The sequence below is a fragment of the Carassius carassius genome, chromosome 3 (genome assembly GCF_963082965.1).
Source record: "Carassius carassius chromosome 3, fCarCar2.1, whole genome shotgun sequence".
Taxonomy (NCBI): domain Eukaryota; kingdom Metazoa; phylum Chordata; class Actinopteri; order Cypriniformes; family Cyprinidae; genus Carassius; species Carassius carassius.
The window spans coordinates 43,999,856-44,020,125 of NC_081757.1; the positions used below are offsets into that span (position 1 = coordinate 43,999,856).

General features: G+C 37.8%; 1 protein-coding gene and 1 long non-coding RNA gene across 3 annotated transcripts in view; one reads left to right on the forward strand and one right to left on the reverse strand.

The window, feature by feature from the left end:
• LOC132127750 (uncharacterized) overlaps positions 1-4,697 on the reverse strand; it is a 461,390-nt gene extending 456,693 nt beyond the window's left edge. Inside the window, exon 1 of the long non-coding RNA XR_009427593.1 lies at positions 4,291-4,697. This is a non-coding gene — a long non-coding RNA (uncharacterized LOC132127750). The remainder of the gene's footprint in view (positions 1-4,290) is intronic.
• Positions 1-20,270, forward strand: part of LOC132127618 (obscurin-like) — a 499,117-nt gene that overhangs the window by 295,343 nt on the left and 183,504 nt on the right. The gene's annotated exons all lie outside the window — the stretch shown is intronic.

The following is a 20,270-nucleotide window of genomic DNA, read 5'->3' on the forward strand; positions in this document are numbered from 1 at the left end:
CAGGGGCCTTCAGTGCCCATTGGGCGTCAGAGCATACTCCACAAGAGGCGTCGCCTCGCCGTGGGCGTGGTCTACTGGGATCTCCTTGCAGGATATATGTATGGCGGCAGGTTGGGCCTCGCTGTCTACATTTATCAGGTTCTATAACCTGGAGGTTCCTGCCTTGCAAGCAACGCTGCTGTCGGTATAGTCGAATCAGGGCCCTGAGGGGAATTCTGAGTTCATGAGCGCTATGCGCTGCCGACTGTTATATGGGCAGTATTGCGTAAGACCCGCATTGCCACATTAGTCAGGCGTTGCCTCGGCTGTGTGATGTCATATTGCCGCATCTACGGATGCTGCTAGATATGGGACGGAGGGCTTTCCCCCTTTTCTGTCCTGGACTCTCTGTGAGTCCCTCAGGTGACTGTGCACTGTAAATCCTGAGCGTTGCTTCAGGTTTATTGGTGTGTGATCCCTGCGCGCACAGCGTTTTACATTGGGTTCCCGTAGCGTCTTAGCTAAGACGCAGTACGAGAGAGCTCTCGTAAGAGAATGTACTTGGTTACTAAACGTAACCTCGGTTCTCTCTAGAAGAGCGAACGAGTACTGCGTTCTCTGCCGTGCGCACGATTCACTCTGGTTCGCTTCGGCGATGAAATAAATCAGGTGAGTCAGCCTTTTCGAGCTCCTTTTATAGGTTTGGCCACACCCGTTTCGGCGGGAAGTGGAAAGAAGGACGCGAAGCGCCCTTATTGGTCTGATGTTGCATCAGCCTGCGCTCGATAGGCTGTGCAGTTGCCGCAGAACAAGCCAATGAGCGAACGAGCCGTCTCGCCTATGGCTGTGTATCGCTTTACAAAAATACAAAATTAAGGATAATTTTTTGCTTCAGTATTTCGTGAAAAGAGACTTTTCCCGTAGCGTCTTAGCTAAGACGCAGTACTCGTTCGCTCTTCTAGAGAGAACCGAGGTTACGTTTAGTAACCGAGTACGTTTTCACAGTCCACACTTTTCTATTTTTACATCATGGCTAGTAAAGCTTTTGACAGGACATTGTGAGGCCATCTGATGAAACATGGAAAAATGATAAATAAATGATTTAATAATAAAAATAATAGATTATTTATTTTATTTTTGAAGTTAACAGTAATAATTATAATGGATAAACCTGCAACAACTTGCCATTATCTATTCCCCACTGTTAAGTAATAATCAAGGACAATGAATACACATTGTGATACTTCACTATTACACAAGGAAGAATTCATGGAGTACTAAGAATACTATATATATATATATAAACTAATTAGCAACAATCAGTGTAAAAATTTCCTCCTCACCCCCGTGTCTTGCTCCTCAGATGCTGGACATCAGTAATGTGGATGCTCTTGGTTTTAATGGAGTACAAGATTCACGTTGATCATTCCTGCTACATTCTCAGTTATCCCTCAAGTGTTTGTAACAATAAAGCAAATGGCTTTTCAAAATACTTTATCTAGTAACTCCCTTTATATGTATATATATTAAAAAAGGCATATTTGTGATTAAATATATACAATAATAACTTTCTGGTGTATTGTTGTTCCAGATGTCATTAATCTGATAAAAATGTTTATATTTTAAGTAAAAAATAATCCTGGTAATTAATAATATGTAGTTTTTCAAGTGTAGAATAAACACATATTAACCTAACTTGTAAAATTATTAATTTACCAAGAATTTTCAACACACAATGTTCACCATGTTAATTTTATTGAAGCATAGACTATGAAGTTGATAAAGTAGCATCAAGACAAACACGATTCAAGGAAAATAATAATGGATCAAAAATTAATTAATATCATAAATTAATATCATAAATTGATTTTAGCAGGGTAAGCAACTATGACCCTTGTTGTACTGTACACTTACCATTATTCAATCTGTTTCAAGACCTTTTGAGAAGCTTTTTCTCTGAAGACAATTTACCACATCCTCTTGTTTCACTCCTTTCAAGAGCATCACTTGGTCAAAACCCCTCATTTGGCTGATGAGGTCATCTGTACAAATTAAAATACTGCAATAAAAATGTAATTCTGCAAGAATTAAGGCAAAGGACTTGCTCATGAGACACCCCATAGCATGTGACAGAAATTTTTGCCTCTATAATTCATCTATTGTTGCAGTAAATGTGTCTTTTTTTCCTCTAGAATCTTTCTCCAAAGTTCCTGACTTCTCTCACAAATGTGTTTTAGTCCGTGCAGTGTAAGGCCTTGCTTCAAATCCACAATTTATAACAAAACATTTATGAAACAATTAAATAATGTAAACCACTTTTATAAAACTTGTATTCTTTTATTTAAGACAAACAGGTGGTGTGTTTTTTTTTTTTTTTTACTTAATTTAAACATGTTCCAGTCACACTTTGCCAACATGCTATAAATGTAATAGCTGTATCAAAAAAAAAAAAAAAAAAACATATTAGAAATAATAATTACGGCTGACATGAACAGTCCTGTGAGATAAAATCATAAAGTCCTGTAACACATAACACAGCATTGTTTTAACACACACATACCAGAGGACTTCTGTTTGTTTGGCCTCAAGATGGCCATCTTCATTCCTCATCCTGAGCAAATATTTTCCTTGGTCTTCCTTCTCTTCTGAAAAACAAGATAATCTCTACTTACTCTGTGTGCAATTAATATTGCTCATTAAACATATAATTAAGTTAATTTAAAATAAGATTCAGACCAGAGCATTTGATGAGTAAATGTTGATTAAAAAAAAACTCTAAACAAATGTAACTGGGAAGAGCTGATCATGGCAAGATTCGCTCAGACTCAGTAATAGCTCTTTTAGTTTTTAGGAAGGTTTGTGAGGGTTGGCTCTTAAAAGAGCTGCTGAGCTCGATATTGTAGACCTGAAAAAGAAGAACAGCATTATCTGCAAACAATCCTTTAAGACAGAAAGGAAGGAAATAGTATTACATTACATGCAACTTATACATTACTGTGTGTATGTGTGTGTGTGTGTGTGTGTGTGTGTGTAATTATACAGCCTCTGTAAAGATGCTGTATAATTAAATGTTAAATGCATCCATTAATAAAAGCAAGTCATTAATAACAAGCTATATTCATATTAATTATTTTAGAAAATTATTACAAGCTAACAGGACTGTTATCAGTAGTGCGCAAGTCTTAATAATGCCAAAGCGCAGTGCCTTCAACACACACTAAACCCACACTATCTCCAATACCGCTCCGGAGCTCTATACCAGGCTTAGTGTATCCCATCATGCATCATATTTTGGAATAAATTGTGAGACTTTTTGCCGAGATCTCACAAGGGGTCACGGAAACCTTTCCAATGTAAGTTAAACATTAATAATAATAATAATTAGATATTGAAAATAATTTTTTCACTAAATTAGAAGCACCAAAAATTTTATTGTCCTCTGTAATAGGGACTAATGAAAAGAGATTTAGAATTTATTTTAAAATACAAAGTTGAATAATAAAAAAAAAAACTAAAAATCTCTGTAAACACTTAATGGGGGGAAGTCGTGGCCTAATGGTTAGAGAGTCGGACTCCCAATCGAAAGGTTGTGAGTTCAAGTCCCGGGCCGGCAGGAATTGTGGGTGGGGGGAGTGCATGTACAGTTCTCTCTCCACCCTCAATACCACGACTTAGGTGCCCTTGAGCAAGGCACTGAACCCCCAACTGCTCTTCGGGCGCCGCAGCATATGGCTGCCCACTGCTCTGGGTGTGTGTTCACAGTGTGTGTGTGTGTGTTCACTGCTCTGTGTGTGTGCACTTCGGATGGGTTAAATGCAGAGCATGAATTCTGAGTATGGGTCACCATACTTGGCTGAATGTCACTTCACTTTTCACTTTTTAAGTGTGTCCCATAAGGCAGTGGCTCCCAATCCTGGTCCTGGAGAACCCCAACACTGCATATTTGAGATGTCTCCCTGTTCAAACACACCTGATTCAACTCATCAGCTCATCAGTGAAGACTCCAAGACCTCAAAAGTGTGTTTGTCAGATAAGAGAGACACCAAAACCGTGCAGTGTTGGGGCTCTCCAGGATCAGGATTGGGAAACACAGTCATCAGGTCATGAAAAGTTCGACACACACTTGTGGTCATCATTGCTCACTCGAACACTTGGGCTAAACACAGGAAATACGTCAAATAAATAATCAAGTGGTCAAGTGCAAAGATGGCAAGTGTGGGTATTTGGACAGTGCAAAAGTTTAAGAAAAAACAAATGCTGTGCAATTTATAACAGCAGTTTGATAAAAAGGTCAAACTATCACAGACTTACTGCTGCAAATGTCTGCCTCCGCAGCTTTCTGTCTTCTCCATTTCTGAAGGAAAACCTCTCCATAAACACCACAGGGATGAATGCTTCCTTTACATCTTTTCAACTAAAAAAATAAAATAATAATAAAAATAAGAAAGGGGGGGGGGGGTTGAATAAAATAGTATTATAAACAGAATTTTAATAATGTTTTGTGAGCAAAATATTTAAAATATAAACTGATATGAATGAACTGCAAGAGGGGGAAAATGTGTCCTTTTATTTATTTACTTTTTTTGGATTTACATAAAAAGGTATCAAAAGCATGGTACAGTAAATGTGTGATATCTGTCATATAAATGCACATCAAAAACGACCATTACAGTTGTACAACCATAGTTAGTTTGATGATTATTGTATTGTTGTATTGATTATTAATATAGCATAGTAAACTACAGTTACTGTGGTAAAAAACATGGTTAATGTCCCGTTCCTGGGTTTTAACTTCAAATTTAATTTGTTACTATTGTACGTGTCGTGGTTACCATGATTTTACTACAAATTTACATATTTGAACCTGAAATGAATATATTGAAAGTCTATGGCACGTCACGTGACCGACAGAGTTTAATCACACTAGTTAGCAGGTGTGTTCATTTAGTTAAATGCAATCAAACTCAAAGACAGCCTCGGATGACTGATATAATACAGCGAGTAAACAATACGGCGCTAATCTGATTAATAAAGAAGACAGAATACATTTTATAACAGGCATTAAAAGAGCGTATTTACATGCAGTACACTCACCGAACCTGTGGCACATGTAAACTGATGTCAAGTATTGCGATGTGTGCTGAATGAGACTTCTTGAACGTGATTTCATAATGATAAACTATGAATAAGCGATAAGCGAGAATGGGTTGTAAGAAAACGGTTAAACTGCTTACTTGCACGCGCCTTGGAGCGTTTTTAAACTCACCTTTTAATGCAGTTTTCCCTGCAGTGGAGCATTGCTTTGGTCAAACTCACCGCTGAATGCTGTTTTACCTCGAGTTGAGTGTTGTTAAACTCACCGCTGAATGCTGTTTTACCTGCAGTTGAGTGTTGTTAAACTCACCACTGATGAACGCGCTAAGCCTTTGCACAGAGAGCACTTTGATATCAGATTGCGAGGATTTTTAAACCTCAAAAACAAGTTGGAGGGCCAGATTAAAACTATCTCTGTCATATATAATTTTTTGTAATCTATTCATTTTTATTTTTATTTATTTAGTCTCGTTGCGGTATGCTGACCCAAGACTTCAAATTTAAACGCTGTTGAGTTCTATAGAAGTCTATCGGACTAACCTGCACGTTGAAAAATAACGCCAAAGGTATACCCAGTGAGTCAAAAAAGTGACGCCAGATCCCTTGACCATGCGTCAGACATTTGACGAGTAGAGAGTGAGACTGTGTTGTCATAACGCATTCGCCCCTGTTTTGATGTAATTTATTAATTTAATATTTAAGTATACAGTTTGTGGATTTTGACCAATAGGGCAAATGATCCTCCGTTGAAAAAAAAAAAAAAAAAAAAAAACCTGCTTGCAGCAGCTGTACATGCTCATCACGACACAAACATTCTACTAGAACTCACACTTTGCATTCAGTTAACAGATCCACAAGAATCATGTATGAAATAGAAGTTTATATACTCAAATGATAGCTTTATGTGCTTTACAGATGAACTTGAAGTCTTTATTTATTCGAGATGTTCAATAATAGATCATCTTTGACTCTGTAATAGAAGTTCATGATCCAATTTGTGAACAGATGATTCTTTTGAGTCAATCTTTAAAAATAATAATTTATTTTGTTGAACGAAACCAGTGTGTAAACCAATGGTTCACAAACTAAATAGATCTGAGGTGCAGGGCTCATCAAATCGTAAAAAGTCGGGCTACAAAATATGTCACCGCTCTGACCGACTGCTATCTTGAATAGTGATGTAAAATTCCTAACTTGATTCACGTTGTTCACTCGTTTGAAGGGGTAAAACGGATCATAGTTGATCGTTTGCACTTGTCTCTAAATCTTGCAGATTCAAGCGTGAATGTATACAGTGGCCTGCTGCTCAGAGAAATTCACTGTACCGGATAAATCTGTCTCTCTCTCTGTAAAGGGGTGTGTTTCAAAATACGCAATGGAGTAGACCAAACTAAACAGGGAGGGAGGGCAAAACACTCATGCAAACAAAACATACTCCTTGTCGGCCACGGGATCTACTCACTCATTTGCATAGAAAAGAGATGTAATGTTATGATTTCCGTCATTTAAAAAAAATACATATACTTGTGTACCGGGTAGGCTGGCCCACATTGGCCAGCGGCCCACCGGGAAAAGTCCTGGTGCTCAAGATGGCCAGTACGCCCCTGGGTGGATGGATTATCTCGGCAAAGGAGAAGTGCTCACTAACACAGATTTAGACAGAAATAGGCCTTTTGTGTACATAGAACTGTGTCAAAAACAGAAGTGTTGCATTTATAATTTTGTTCAGTGTACATTAATGCAGCATGTTTGAAATACAGCAGAATAAATGAGTGTTGGTTTGTATTGTGTTATGTCTCTTGCTTTTTGGGGGGATTTTATGATGCATTTTTGTGCATATCACGCATGCTGACGACAGCATTCATATGAAAGACAGCAAGTCTCTTTGGGTCATATCATCCATTAATCACAAAATTAGTGGAATGATGAAAACAGGATACATCCAAAGAACTATATAAAGAATTAAACATATAAGAGTATAAATTACCACAAATGAAGACCTTGTTTGCTTGTTCACCTGAGACTTTATATTATATAAGTAGCTGATCATGATGACTGTGTTTTAACTGTGAATCTCACATCCAGTTTATGTTATGTGTGAGTTATACATGTAAAGATCATTAAACAGCATTAATATGAATGTGAGATTCAAGTTAATATGATCACTTTTACATGATAACAAAATAACCTTATTTCCATGTTTTATAGAATGCAGTGTTATTGGTTAGCAGTAAAATAAATGTATTCTATTATATATTATATTATATTATTTACCTACTTATTTATTAGATATATTTTGGTTTAGGGTCTTTTCAGTAATGCGTTTTAAAACAGGATCACGCTTGGTAAAATAGAAACAGCACAATAAGTATAATGCATGTATGTGTTCAACAGATACTTTACAGTCAAATAGTTATCACGAGAGCATGTGCTTATAATAAACATTTTCAATACATCTTGTTTGTAGTCAAACTATCATGACATCACAACCAGTCCATCTTACCAGACCTCCTCAGACTAAACTGGTCTCTTCTGGTTTTAGTGATGTTTGTATTCTGCGATTCTGTCTGCAGACCAGCACACACAGAAGAGGATCTGAAATCAGTCTCACAAGCATCAGGAGATAAGGAATACAGAAAACAGGAAGAAACTCATGGTTAAATGGACTCGAGTAAATTAAGAAACTGAATACAGTATAGGGCAGATAAATCACCAGCAGATTGAACATGAAAACAAACAAAATATGACGATCTGGTTTCCTGGATGTGTGAGAGTGACGATCAGCAGAACATGAAGCTCTAGCAGATATTATCCATGTGATCACTGACACAATGAAGATAAAAGGAACAAGAAAAAACACATATCTATTATAACTATGAGAAAACATTTCCCCAATAATGATACAGAGAAACACAAGTATGTAGAAAATGATAAAACATGGTGAAGAGAAAACAGAAGCAGTGTACAGTGGAGATTTGACTGAGAGAATTCCCTCTAGCGCCACCAGCTGGTTTAAGAGGAGACTACAGTCTTTCAATGACCACCATAAACCCCACATAACCATATTTGTCCAGTACTTATACCGGATCTCATTTAAGAGATATTTTATCAGTGTGTAGGGACTAAAGAATAGATCAGTAAAGTCAGTGAGGAGGAGGAGGATGATGAAAACTGAAATCCGGTGTCCATTCTTTCTGTGATGAATTAGATCTCTGACAGACCAAACAAGAGCTGGTAGACCTGCACATGCACTAATGATGACGAAGATGGACAATCTGACCCTCAACTCCACCAGGTCAGCTCTAAGCTTCCATTTAAATGGATAATTTTCCACATCATAGAATCTGTTTGATGTATTCATGATTTCCATCTGAAAATATGTAATAAGTAATTTGAAAAATTTTATCTGTGCAGAATAAGTGCTGATCAACTTTCAGAAGATACAAAGCTCATAATTTTACCTTAATATACAACAACAAAATAGTTATGCATTAAATGTATTGTATGTAGGGGTGCACTGACCACGATCGGCCGATCGTTAATGCGCATCTCGTCAGTAAACCTGGTTGTAAATTCCATCAGGTGCGTGATTTCACATAGTGCAGCTGTTACTACACAGAGCCGTTGTTAACTGAGAAGATGCGCAAATAAACGCTGAAAATGAACTTGGATTTGCGCATCTTCTCAGTTAACAACGGCTCTGTGTAGTAACAGCTGATCTATGTGAAATCACGCACCTGAGGGAATTTACCGATGATTAGAGAACCGGCTTTACTGACGAGATGCGCAATAATGATCGGCCGATCGTGATCGGTGCACCCCTAATTGTATGTATTTTCATATTTAATGACTTCAAGTGAAAACAACAATTTTGTCTTACCCAGATATATTCAGGAGATTTCTACAGCACTGTTCTCTTGACATAAAACCGTTTCCAATCTTGGTTGACTTCATCTGTCACACAGTCTGTGTGTCTTTGCTCTTTCTTCCTGTTTTCTTCTGCTGTTTCTGGTTGTTGGTTTATCTGCTGGTTTGATCTTATCTCTCAGATCTGAGCTCCGGCTGTTTTAGTAAGATGCATGAATAATATCCATAAGTGTAAAAAGTATTAACAAATGTAAATGAAGTAAACAAATTTTGTAGCACCTCTATAAATCCAGTGTAGATTTGTTAAAATTATAGTTTTATTCTGAGTAACAGGTCATTACTAATAAAACATTTAATGTTTTCAGTAAGTTAGTAGAGTCATGTCTGTATCAGCCCTAGCTAAATCTACAGCTCTGATTGTGTTCACATGTACCTTCAGCTCTATTGATGGATGTAACATTCAGCTGCTCATCCAGAGCTTTATATACCTGACACATGGCTTGAGTCTCATGTGATGTGAGTAATCAGTTTTAAGTGTAAAACTTTAAGTGGACAGAATTGATTAGAGCACATTTAAGCAAGGCCCCACACAGACACTGACATCAGAGCTATACGTGAGAAACAACCAGGAGTGAGGAAGAACACAAGCTTGGAGAGAATAGAGAGAAAAGATGAAGGGCAGGTAAAGGAAAGCTTATTAAAATGATTTTTGTTCTTTCTTTTTCATTATTCTTTTTTTTTAAGTTCTGAAATTAAAACAGTTAAAAGTTGTCTTGATGTGAGCAGATAAATTATTAAATGAGTATATTTAGGAGAAATTAAAAATATCACGACATTTTTTATTTATCTGTAGATTGTACAACAACAAAAAAGAAAAAAAGGTAACATTTTATTATAAGGACCGATTCTCACTATTAATTAATGTTGTTATTATCATGCATATTAATCGAATATTGGCTTATTAGTACTTACTGTATAAAGCACATATATCCTGCAAGACCATATTCTACATCCCTAATCCTAACCAATAACTAAACAGCTACCTTATTATCTATTAATAACCAGTAATTAGAAGTTTATTGAGGCAAAATTCATAGTTAGTTAATAGTGAGAAATGGACCTTAAAATCAAGTGTGACCAAATAGTTATTTTAGAAAAAATCATGTTAGTGTAATAGTCACAGACCTGCAGCAGAACTAACATGCATTTATGTATTTTCAGATTCTTATGATAAAGATCTATTAGTGAAACCACAGTCAGAGCTGAGATGAGAACTATAACCACACTGAGCACAAACCAGCAGATAAAACTGATAATCAGTGGAAAACTGACAACCAGAAACCAGTGAAGAGCAGCTCGTTCTCACTCCTGAACAAGACGTCAAAAACTGAAGCTTCTTCAAGCACTTTGTACATCACACTTTCTCCAAAACAATCTCGATTTGTAAATGTTTTATGTTTTGGCAAATTAGTGGTTAATTAATTTGAATTGTTATGACATGCTTTTGCTCGAGTGACCATTAAATATTCACGGCTGGATGTTTGCATTTACTTTTTTCTACAAATTGTAGTCTTGATTCACATTGTACAAATTCAAACAAAGATAAACTACAATTAATGTATTGTTTATATAGTATTTCATCTTGTGAGCCATCATCTTCAAACCTATCAGTTCAATTATTCAGATTTAGGGAATTGAGCAACCTCTCATCTCTAAAGTTAACCTGCATAAATATGATATTTACTTTAATATGATCACAAAACATACAGAGAATATCACTTTAAGAATCACTTTAAAAAGTAAGAAATATATAATATATATATAAATAACATTTATATTTTTGATTATTTATATGTGAATTTAGATGTCCATGTGTTACAGAAAACAATATTAGACTGGCCGGTATACAATAAAATAAAATAGCCTTATAAAAGGTAAAATATTCGTTTATATTGCTTTCCGACTGTAGATAAAGTTCATTTCAGATTCTGGCTCTATTAAGTCCAATAAAAAATGAGCACCACCAAAGTGAATATAAAAATAACAATAATATTATGATCTGGTTTCCTGGATGTGTGAGAGTGACGATCAGCAGAACATGAAGCTCCACAAGATATTATCCATGTGATCACTGATGCAATGAAGATAAAAAGAATATCAACTAAATAATATAAATCATTTAAAAACATGTCACAAATTAATAAACAGAGAAACACAAGTAAGCACAAGTTTGCAGAAAAAACTGAAGCAGTGTACAGTGGATATTTCACTGAGATTTCCCTCTAGCGCCACCAGCTGGTTTAAGAGGAGACCACAGACTCTTGAAGAGCCCCATAAAGACATCAAAACCCTACTTTTCCAGTCCTTACAGTAGAGGATCTCATCTAAGAGATCTTAGTATGTAGGGATTCAAGAGAAGCTCCCAGTTAAATGGGTAACTGTCCATATTCCCGTTTCTTTTTTATCTCTTTGTGATATCCAGCTGAAAATATGAAAGTTAATCAATAAGAGAAATAAAAATTGTAATCAAAATCAACTAAAAGCAATGATTTACAAGTGCTAGTCTCAATTAGCTTAAATCGGTACACATAGCAATGTTTTTAAACAATATAATAATAATAAAATAAGAAAACCGATAGAATAGGAAATAAATAGGAAATACATTTTGATATAGATGTGAACCGTTTAAAATGATTCAGTTCGATTTGGTGAACTGTTTCAAAAAGATCCGATCCGATTGATTCTTTTCGCGAACCGGATATGACGGATATGAACTCTCTCACAACAGACACGGAAGAGAAGACAATGCTGAATAATTTCTGGACATGGACAGTAGACCGTACACACAGCTTCAATGGAGGGACTGAGAGCTCTCGGACTAAATCTAAAATATCTCAAACTGTGTTCCGAAGATGAACGAAGGTCTTACGGGTTTGGAACGACATGAGGGTGAGTTATTAGTGACAAAATGTAGATTTTTGGGTGAACTATCCCTTTAATCTTGATGTTATCCTAACCCCATGTAACATTTCTGGACATAAATGTACATTTTCAAAATTCTTTCATTCATTTATCCTTTTACAACAAATCTCTCAAGCAAATGTGAAATGCTCTAAAGTCTTACTGACTTGTCACCATAGCAAACTATAATCCCCATTTTATTACGTACAAGCCAAATGTGGCAAAAAGAACAATAACCTTTCTACTCCATCCAAGTTCTGTGGCTGAGACTGATAATGTGTATTTATTTCATTTGAAATTCATACTTTAATTGGTAGGGATTTTGTTCAACTTGCCCTCCTCAGCCATCTTGTTCTTGAGAACCAGTGCCATGCTTACCATCGGCTGCCCATTACTTCACATCAGAGAGACACTGTGACACCAGTTCATCTGTGCAATGTAGCTCTGTTTTTAGTTCAGCTAGCCTTGCAGTCTCTGACAAGTCTGATACACAGTGTTAAAAGGTTAGTTCACCCAAAAATGAGAATAATGTCATTTCTTACTGACCCTCATGTCGCTCCACAGCCGTAAGACCTAAGTTCATATTCAGAAGACAAATGAAGACATTTTCGATTACATCCGATGGCTCAATGAGGCCTCAATTGACCATAATGAATCAGCGTGACGAATCAGCGGTTCAGAGCACAAAGTCATGATATTACAGCAGTTTGAAGCTTGATCCAAATCATGATACAGCACACTGATTCATAAACGCTCCGATGCTTCCTGAAGCAGTGTTTTGAAATTGTACATAACTATATAACTACTGTCCACACTATATATACTGTCCACACTATAAAACTGGTCATTTAGTTTTTTTCAGGATAAAAACTGGGTATGATAAACCACAGGCCAAGTGCACAAAACAAAAGGACACACAAAACAATTAATAGGAGACTTACCTTCACATATCTTGTGGGAAGTGTCTGATTGCATGCAAGGTAAGCATGTCCACTGTGCTGTTGAAAGCAAATAATGAGGTTATGATGCTTAATCAATAAATCAATAAAAAGACTGAAACAAAGACCACGTTGTGTTTCTGTGAAAGGCATATAGCTTTCTGTTCCCATCAGCTGAAACAACCAACATTTCCGGCGTACAGGCTGGGCAGGTGAAAGGAGCACTACAGCAGAAGAAGAAGCTCCGCTGCAGAGCATCGCCGTTGATATGTCCAAACTACATAGAAATGAACAGTATTTGTGATGTTGTGTGCTTATGGAAAATCATGTTATTAGACAGTAATAACAATATCACATACTCTTCCTCCACACATAGTGCGATGCTCCAGCAGCTTTGTGAAGGCTTGTCTGGAGAATCCTGGAGCGATGACCTTGAGTTCCTGAAAGGAGTTCAGGAGGTCCAGTGTCTACAGCACTGAATCACTGACAGAGGCTGGCCAATATCCACTCCTAAAGAGGTCATTTGAATCAGGAGTCCACTGCTGCTGGCATGTTTGACACTTATATAGTGAATGATGCGAGTCAAAACACCCTTGAAACAAAAAGCACATTTAGAAATTATCAATACACATTTAGCACATACTTCATTTTAAAATTAATTCTGCACATTGTGAATGGTTGAGAGACATTGCGTAAGTATAACACTCATCCTTCTTGAGAAGTGTCACGCCTACATTCTTTACATTTGTCTGATTCACCAAATTCCAGACAGCTGTGTTGATTGAACTTCATGATGGAAGGACGCAAAGGATGTTACTGCTTTGGGAAAGCTAACTATTTTTTTGTTTGTTTGTTTGTTTGTTTGCAGCGGACAAAAATAAAAAGATGTCTGTCTTTGTTTCGGTTAAAGTCAATACCACAGACACTGACGGGAACAATGCCACAGCACACCAGTGTGAAAAACATCAAATCTAAAATAGAAATCTAAATAGTGAATTGTTTTTACCATTGATGGTGATTAAAATCACTGGTTTGCAGGTAACACAGTGAAGTTTGTGTCTTCCCAGGAGCAGTCTGGCACCTTCACAGCTGGCAAACAGAAAGAAAACCTCTAATGTAGATCATCTGTAACTGGCTGCAGACACACGTGAACAGCAAAATTAGGACTTCGGTGAGAACGTACCTTGCTCATGGATGTAATATCCACCTTCCCCTTTAATGATGCAGAAGGTTGGAGGACTGGCTTCAACAAACCCATGAATCACACATTCGCTGTTGTGGAGTGGCTGTTTTTTGTGCTTCAGCAATCACAGTCCCCACAGAACCATAAAGGTTTACACATACACAATTAACCTACTTTTATTTTGACAAGTGAGTAATCAGATTTTTTATATTTTTTGTAATACATGTAGCGTATCAGACCCGAACCAGAGTCGATCAGGACTATGTTTGAAATATGAGCCAAATTCCTCAGAAAGGCAACAGGAGGTTGTAAATCATTCCTAGTGCCACAAGTCAGAAGCAAGATAACCAACCAACCGACTCTTTCACAGAACAGCTTTCAACATTAACACCACTAGAACAATTATTGACAATTTCAATTCGGAGAAGAGATTGTCAAATTAGGGGCAAGTAATCAAGATGCAACACCGGCCATCACATGCAAACCCATGAGAGTAATAAACAAGATCCTTGGATTGACCCCCCCCCCACCTAGCAGAACCAGACTGAAATACATAAAGGGACCTTTTAACCTCTGTTCCCTACAGAACATCTTTGGTCAGAGAATGGCACAAGAAATGTCTTTTAATGAACTCAAAAAGACTTATAAATGGGGGGAGCTAGTGAGCACCGTATGGAGTAGTCGTGTTTTTCCAGGGCTCCTCTCCACGTTTGAAATAATTTGGTCATATACTTAATATTTCACCTAATTTCCCGGTTACGTCTCATAAATATTTTATTTTAAGTGCCTCGGGATGACAAAACCAAAATCTGAAAGAGGGAAGCGGCAAGAGAAAGCCTCAAGTGAGGCTGATGATGATGGCCAGCCATGTGCGGAGCTAGCTGCTGCAGCTCCGGAATTAGCCAACGAGTCTGCTCTGGAGCCGAATCGAGCATCCTCGCAGCGATACGAAGTATGAGTAAGAAGATGAATGACCGTTTCAATGACTTGGAGGCATCTTTGGCATCCACCCAGGCAACGCTGGCGAGTCTCGGTAACCGAATACAGAAGGTGGAAAATGCTAGCTCGGAGTATGACCGCCGCCTCTCGCTTGTTGAGCAGCAATGTACGAAAATGCATTTGGAAAGTTTGAAAGTAACTGATCTGGAGGCTCGCTCCCGGCGGCAGAATATTAAAATTGTCGGCTTGCCTGAGAAAATCGAGAACGGACATCCAACGGAGTTTTTGGCCAAGTTCATCCCTGAGCTGCTGGGCGCTGACAACTTTCCCAAACCGCTGGAAGTAGACCAGGCTCATCGGCTGGGAAGACGGCTCTCTGAGGACGATGCGCGTCCACGTGTAATGATAGCACGGATTCATCATTTCCAGTTGAAGGAGAAAATACTACAATTGGCCCCCCAGCAGTTTCCTCTGCGCTACAATGGCAAAGCGATTCACTTTTTTCCTGATTACCCAGTGGAGGTGATGAAGCAACGACAGGCATTTGATCCCGTCCGCAAACGACTCCGAGGTGCAGGTGTGAGGAGCGGTTTCATCTACCCGGCACAGCTGCGGGTCTCCAGTGAAACCATGGACAGAGTTTTTTCGTCCACGCAGGATGCTGAGACTTTTGCAGAGACTCTGTCTTGACTTTCGGCAGAGGTGGGTAGAGTACCCAAAAACTGTACTCAAGTAAAAGTAAAAGTACTTCTAGAAATATTTACTCAAGTAAAAGTAAAAGTACTAGTCTTGAATTGTTACTAGAGTAAGAGTAAAATAGTATCGGATAAAAAATCTACTCAAGTAGTTAGTTACTAGTTACTTTGGGTCATATATACTGAGCCTATTTTTATTTAGATATATAGATAAAATGTATGTAATGTATGTGTGCGTGTATAAATGTATATATTTCATCAGCCTTTACTCCAATTTATGTAATTTATTTTAAAACCCTGTCTGTTTACTTAAGTAACAGATATAGGTGTCATGCCATAACATATTTTTAATACGACTGACTTTATATTAAATGTGAATTTAACATTGAAAGTTAATGTGATATAAATATTGCTACTAATCTTTCATTGTTCAGAAATAGAGCAAATAACATTTACATTATCAAAGATCATTTTCACTGACAGTCTAGATTTCAATCACTCTCAGAAACTCCCATTAAAATCACTGAAACTGTTAACACTGTGAAATCAATATCTTAATTAAAAATTCATACACACATCTGCACTTTGTTGTTTCTGCGAGAGAATTCGCCAGAAAGAGGTATTCAGTCAGCGAGCGAGTGAAGGAAGCACCGGCATTTCAGCGATGACTCATCGTTACACCTCTGATTGGCAAATGCTTTAATAAGCCCAAAAGAATCATGTGTGATTGGTTATAATGCACACTGCTGTAAAAACACATATATCTCTGGCTCAGCGCCAGCCAGCGATCACAGATCTGAATTCAGCAGCTGTTGCTATGACTTGCTGAACGTACTTGCACCGGTGTGATTGTATTAAAATTAATAAAATCTTCATCGGCTATTTTTTGTCTTTTGGAAGCTGCATTCAACTTGACTCCCCTCTGTTATAAGCCACACACGTACAACAAACTAATGTCACAGTGGTATCGTGTACTGTAATCGAATGTAGCCCAAGTTATTACCTGTTAAACAGTAGACAGCACACGCGGTGTTCATCTAATAAGGATCTCCATCGCTAGCAAATAATAGCCTTTGCAGATTTGCTTTCAATTCAGTGCAGTTCCAGACACGTTACAACTCTGAGTGAACCGCTTCAGGTGCTCAGCGCGTGCGGCGGGGAACTGAACAACTCATTCAAACTGATTCATGAACCAATTCACTCGTTTGCTAAATGGTTTGATCAAGCCTTTGAACAGAATTGACTCAAAAGAATGAATCATTCACGAATGGGCATCGCTCATTGCCCAGAGAAAAGTCGACGGCGCGTTTGGAATAAACTGAAGCATTTAACATTTATTGCATTAAGATAAAGTAACGAGAGAAGCGTCGCCCACAGTAACGAAGTAAAAGTACAGATTTTTCCCCAAAAATTTACTCAAGTAAGAGTATAAAGTACCAATCTTTAAATATACTCCGAAAAGTATTAGTTACCCCAAATAATTACTCAAGTAAATGTAACGAAGTAAATGTAACTCGTTACTACCCACCTCTGACTTTCGGTATGTGACTTTTATGCTGTTTGTACATCAACCGGGACATTTATATGACAGCTTGTAAGGTATGTGTGTATGTGCGTTAACATATATATGTTTCGCTGTTGATTTTCACAAACACTTGTCCTCATTAGTGGAGAGGACGCGGGGTCCCTGTGTTAACTTAGTGGCCGGTTAGTTGTTCCTGTATGGTCCGGCAGTCCCTAAGAGAGTATGTTGGGTTTGCTCACTTTGTTTGGGAAAGTGGGAGGGGGGTGATGTTCTTGCTCGTTTTCATGTGTTCCTCTTGTCTTTCTCATTATTTTATTAGGGCATTTTATTTGTACGCTGCTACTATGCAAAATCTGTATGCATCCTGATACACTTTCGCCAGGTGGTGGCATCACTTTTACTAGTTGGAATGTGCGCGGGCTGGGTTACGTTCTCAAGCGAGCTAAAGTGTTTTCTCATTTAAAATCTCTGTCTGCTGATGTAGTTTATTTGCAAGAAACGCATATCAGACCCACAAAGGAAAAGTTACTCAGATGTAGCTGGGCCAATCAGTTTTTTTAGTCCACATTCTCCAGTAAAGCCCTGGGAGTGGCAATTCTGATCCGCAAGACTGTTCCTTTTAGGCATGTTTCTACTGTGAGTGACCCAAATGGCCGGTTTATTTTGGTAACTGGCTACATTCACGCATTTCATGTTACGCTCCTTAATGTACAGTATACGGTCCAAATTTTGATGCTTTCTTCCGTAAGATATTTAGTTCGCTGCCTGATCTCTCGGATACACATTTAATTGTAGGCAGTGATTTCAATTGTGTGCTCGAAAGCCGTTTGAATAGGTCAGCCCAGTCAAATCACTCATCTACCTCCTCCATGGTTTTAAATGACTTAATGTCTTCTATGAATCTAGTTGATATTTGGAGGCTTGGACATCCTACACATAGAGATTATTCTTTTTTCTCACAAATGCATAAATATTTTCGAGAATAGATTATTTTTTAATTGACTCTAAATTGATATCCAACGTTATTGCCTCAAAATATCACAATATTCTCATTTCTGACCACTCTCCTACTTCATTGGCCCTTGATCTTAATTATAAAAAACAGCAGTTTACCTGGAGTCTCCACCCATCATTGTTTTCCGATGCATCATTCTGTCAATATATATCCACTAAGATTACAGAATTCCTAGAGAGTAATGACAATTCGGAAGTCACAGACTCCACTTTATGGGAAACTTTTAAAGTTGTGATTCGGGGTCACATAATATCTTTTGAATCTTCTCTGAAAAAGGAACGGCGAAAGCGACTGTCAGAAATCGAAATTGAACTATCTCAGTTGGAACTTGTCTATAGGACTTCCTCCAGCCCTTCCACCTTACAAAATATTCTTAAACTCAAATATGAATATAACACTATACTTTCCAGTCAGATATGCGATCAATTGTTTAAGATCAGGCAGAAACACTTCGAGTTGGGGGATAAGCCCCATAAATTGCTGGCCCAACAGTTGAGAGGCTTGCAAGCTAGTAGAGCCATTCATAAGATTAAATCAAAGACTGGAGATCTAGTTATTAATCCTAAAAAGATAAACAATCGTTTTAGGGAATATTATGAAGAGTTATATATGTCAAAAGCAAAAGGGAATGTTTCTGACTGGATGGAGCATCTAAGACTCCCTAAATTAAGTGCGGCTGCTCGTGAAGCTTTGAATTCTGACATTACTACGCAGGAGATTCTGGATGCTTTAAAATAATTTCCCAGTGGCAAGGCTGCTGGCCCAGGTGGTTTCGGTATTGAACTGTATAAATGTTTTTTATGAAGATTGCTCCTCTTCATTTGAGCATGTTCAAACATTCATTTGGAACCCAGAAATTTCCACCCACATTGTATGAAGCTAATATTTCACTGTTATTAAAAGAAGGTAGGGACGAAGCTGTACCTTCATCGTTTCGTCCTATCGCACTTCTGAACTCAGACATTAAAATTTTTACCAAGTTATTAGCAAATAGGTTAAATAAATATATATCATCCATCATTCACACTGATCAAACTGGCTTTGCCCCAAATAGATTTTCCTTTTTTAATGTCAGAAGATTGATGAATATAATGTATCATAGGTATAGTAAGGGCTCGAAGGTGGTTGCCCTTTGCCTAGATGCGGAAAAGGCATTCGATCAAGTAGAATGGGCATATATGGTAAAGGCCTTGGAGGAGTTTGGATTTGGTCGTCAATTTGTATCGTGGATTACAATGCTACATGCTCATCCATCTTCCTCCATTCTCGCGAATCAAGAAAGATCATTGCCGTTCCGATTACACAATGGGATACGCCAGGGCTGCCCCCTCAGCCCATTGCTCTTTGCCATTGCCATTGAGCCTCTTGCCATTAGTATCAGGAATCACCCTTCTATTGAACCCATCCGACTGCGTAATGTGGATCACCATATTTCCCTATACGTGGACGATGTTGTTCTTTTTATATCACAACCAGAAAAATCAGTTCCTGTATTGCTGGATCTTATTAAAACATTTAGTGAAGTTTCCGGATATACAATTAACTGGCAGAAGAGTGAGTTCATGTCACTGGGTGCGGATCTCAACACTGAATTTTTGCATAATCTCCCGTTCAAAATTACAAACAGGCTGAAGTATCTTGGTGTAGTTTTCCCGAAAGACCCTAAACTAATTTTTAAGATGAATTTTTAAGAGAAACTGAGGAGGGACATTGAAAAATGGAGGACTCTTCCTCTTTCTATGGTGGTTGTATAAATTAAGATGGTTTCCCTGCCGAGGTTCTTGTATCTTTTTCAAAATTTACCTATTTTTTTGGCACGATCTTTTTTCAAATCTTTTGATTCGATAATTCTTCCTTTTATTTGGGGCTTTAAAGCACACAGAATTTCAAAAAACATTTACATAAACCAGGGAAAATGGGTGGGTAAGGACTGCTGAATTTTCTGCATTATTACTGGGCAGCGAATGCTAGAGACCCGGTTTATTGGCAGGAAGGATATAATATGGAGGTATCTGCCGAGACTCCACCCTGGGTTACCATTGAAATGAGTGATGTCAAAAATAGCTCTCTTCCG